We start from the raw sequence: 4,039 nt of genomic DNA, 5'->3' as shown, positions 1-4,039 counted from the left end.
CGATTACGAATTTTCTTTATTTAATTTATCTTTGTACTCTTCCATACATTAGAAAAATTTGATTCTTTTTCGAGAAGATAGTACATTTTAAATAAAATTATATTTGTTGGATTAACGTACGAACCGAACTCATTAATTAGCTTAAAATGCGCTAATTAATAATTGAACGCATTCCACGCGCTCGATGCAGCCCGCTTGGTACCGCTGGTACTAGATCGGGTATCGAGACGCGCACACCGCTCGGCGCACGCCGCCACCACGACGGTTCTCAACTGGAGGGAAGGACTGGGGAAAATAAGAAGCGACGCGCCAGCCAGAGGAAGACAGTTCCTACACCACCACCACCGACAACACCAGCTCCAGCACCAGCACCAGCACCAGCAGCAACAGTCGCCGCAGTCCGCCAAGCAGAAGCCAGCGCCGAGACACCGCCGCCGCCTAGCAGTTGGGAAGCCTGCCCGTCCTCCGTCGTTTTAATTAACCGTCACTCCGAAACCGCCCGCAAGATTTACTCCAACCCGGTGACGAGACTCTACGTATTGGAGCCAATTTAAGCGCTGGGGTCGCAACCAGCCGCCTACACATCGCCGTGCTATCTGACTTTCCGAAGAAGACCGACATTTTTTTTGCATTTAAAATAAAGCTTTGACTTGTAAATAGTTTTGGAAAACACGACCTGCCCTTTATTTTACAACTGTTGATTAGAGTTTAATTTATTTTCCCCACCTCTGAGCTAAAAGAACTGTAACACTGCCATACTTCTCCACTGTTTAAAAGCTACCCGAACCGGCACTGGTGGGCCTCTAACCACTTAATTAACTAGAGGTGGCGCCCGAGATCTTCTAAGCAACAATACAAGAAACTTAAGCGTCAGTAACGCAGCTAAAAAAAAATAAGTTACGTTGCAATTAACAACATCAAAGGTATTTTATCTACGCCAACTTTGGACATACAATGTTTGCATCCATAATTTGATTACTGGTGAAGCTTACATGTACACTTGGGATGAAACTGTAGCAGGTCGAGGATCAGAAGAAATTGGTTCCTGTTTAATACACATTATTAAGTTATTGCTCCCCAATGTTACCAAACTGATAGCATATAGTGACTCATGTGGCGGACAAAATAAAAATAAACACATTTGCAAATTATTTATGTTTCTAACAAAAGCTACTCATCTAGAAGAAATCCATCATAAATTTTTAGAACCTGGCCATACGTACATGGAATGTGACAGAAACTTTGCCTTAATCGAGAAAAATAAAAAAAAGAATCCGCAAGTGTATATTCCTGATCATTGGAGGACAGTGATTGCTCGTTCCTCAAAGAAATTTATCGTCTGTAATATGACTCAGGAAATGTTTTACTCTTTCAAAAACTTAAACAATCTCATAAAAGATTTTAAAAAAGACTCTGAAGGAAAGCCACTTAAATTTAGAGAAATTGCTTATTTTAAATATGGCAAATATATGGAAACATTTTCATTTGAGTTTAAACATACTCTAAATGATTTGTTTCCATTTTTAAAATATTCTTGCGGATTACATTCCACTGGACGTCCATCGTTTTCCTAGAATCAACACTTCAACAATCTAACAAAACCTCAATGCCTATTAAACTTGAAAATGTGGAATAATCTCCAGAGCCTTCTGAGTACATTCCACCTATTTATCATGCTTTTACACAAACACATGATCCACCAAAAATCTAAAGGAAAGAAAGCAGAAATGGCCAAAACAACAACTGCTAAACCAGAACCAGGACCCAGTACTACTAACAACAATGAAAATGTAGAATCGGATGATGGAGAAGACCTTGATGATCATGACCTTGATTCAGATTATGAATAATAAATTGTTTCCCTTTAATAAAAATGTTTACTTTAAAATAAAATTAAGACTTTTTATTTGATCGACTTCAACAAAATTACTATTTCAGTCTGTGCAAAAAGGGTATAAGTACATCAAATTCAAAATTTTGTCTAAACCAATTTTTATTTCAAAATTTTACTTTTTATTGATTGGATTTGTACTTATTTTTGTTAGTCACACGCTTTAACAACAAAAATAATTTTATTTCGTAGAATTTTCAAAAGCTTAATTGACTTTAAACTCTGATTACTCAAAATTATATATTCTGCACTTATACCCTTTTTCTCTAACCCCTTCAATTATTAATTTATCGTCACAAGTCATTTACCAGTTGCCTAATTACCAAAGGTTTCATATAACATTAACCCCAAAAGTCCAAATTATGATCTATTAAAACAAACAACTTTAACAAATAACTACATAATAATAACTAATAACAATAACGTTAATGATATGAAGGCTAATGAATTATAGGTAATTATAAACATTATTTTGAGTTTGTATAACAAAATATACAATATAAAAAATATATATATATATATATATATATATATACAAATATAAAAATATAGGATGCAAAATAATTTTAGAAGCAAAATCAACAATTTTAGACAACCAATACAAGATTCAGACCTAGACATCGTGATAAACAAATTGTACATTCAGGAACTCGTTTAGATATTATAGGAAGGTAATATTTTCACAAAACTAAACATTTTAGCATAAAATCACAGATAAGAACATTACCTGTGATAAAATGTTAAATACTGACGTATATTGTATTCTGATGACATTTAAATTTTAACCTCAAAATTTTCATAAAAAAAAAAGATATTGATAATTTTTTCAAATGTAAAGTAAATAATATTACATATTTCAGATTGATTGACGAATAATCTACAATTGATTATAGCCCATGATGATGCGAATATAGGTAACTAATATCACCTAACTTCAAAAAACTAATAATAAACTAGTACCGTAGTTTGGGGCGAAATTGATAACCGGGGGCGAAATTTATAATTACATGGTTTAGTCACATTTTTAAATTTAGCCCCAAATTTATGCAACTAGAAGCGGTGGTGTGCATCGGTCTTGTTTACTAAAGCTTTAATGACAAGACGTATGCAATCGAGTGTGCCATTTTTTATCTTTTTTTTTGCAAAAAACGCTGTCGAAATTAATTAACTAAATAAAGTAAAGTAAAATACAATGATAATTTTCCTTATTTGGCCTTTAAGCACATGTTAGTTTATGTCTTCTAAGCCGCCATGTTGAGGCGCTCGGCAACAAGTTTAATAAGTTCGCGGGAATTTCAAATTTTTAAGGCCGGGGTCAAATTGATTACATACATGGGGCGAAATTGGTCTTAGGGCACAGTCGAAAAAAAAAACAGTGTATAGATATATCTCAATTATTCAGAAGCTAACAGATGAAGGAGTGGAAGTGATGGGTATGAAATCTATTGGTGATGCGAAGAATAAATTTAAAGCGGTGGAAGATGATCAATTTGTTATTGATAACTCTGACATTCTAGCAGTGCTTCCAAACCCTCGATACCCCCGAGATATCGGCGGTGAAGCTATATGCATATTTCAAAAAGACATCGATGTTAAAGAAATTTAGTTTGTAAAAATTTAATGTTTGGTTTGTAATAAGTTTTTTTTATTTATTTTATCGAGTTAAGTCATGACTTTTAAGCAGAAGCTTTATCTCAGCCAAAGATTTAGTGCAAGGTTTGCATTTTTTTATTTTGTATTAAAAAAGCACTTCTCTTAGTCGTTTAATAAACATGTTTAACATTAAAAACTAGATATTTTTTTGAATGTACCAACAGCCACCAACAAAATTAAATGTCTAGCCTGTAAAATATCTATTTTACGCTGGCTTTAACCTGAACACATAGAGTAAAGCGGGAAAATATGCCGCATCGGGTAATATGCGGCAGTCTATTTTTAGGTCGTACAAGAAAGTTGGCAAAATTCCAGCAGTGGACACCTGTTTTGTTTAAAAAGATAGCGCTGAACGCATGCTTGGTTGATTGTTGTGATTAAACTTAAACGATTGGTGCTAAAAAAACCGGTAAGTACATCTCAAAAATTTTTTTAGTATTGAAAATACTTCTGGCCGCGTTTATATGGGACCCATCTTTGAAAAAACGACATGCT

This window comes from Sitophilus oryzae, unplaced genomic scaffold (assembly GCF_002938485.1).
Source record: "Sitophilus oryzae breed Bouriz unplaced genomic scaffold, Soryzae_2.0 scaffold_248_pilon_pilon, whole genome shotgun sequence".
NCBI classification, from domain to species: Eukaryota; Metazoa; Arthropoda; class Insecta; order Coleoptera; family Curculionidae; genus Sitophilus; species Sitophilus oryzae.
The sequence above is the reverse complement of the archived record's forward strand: the minus strand, read 5'-3'. Positions refer to the sequence as shown.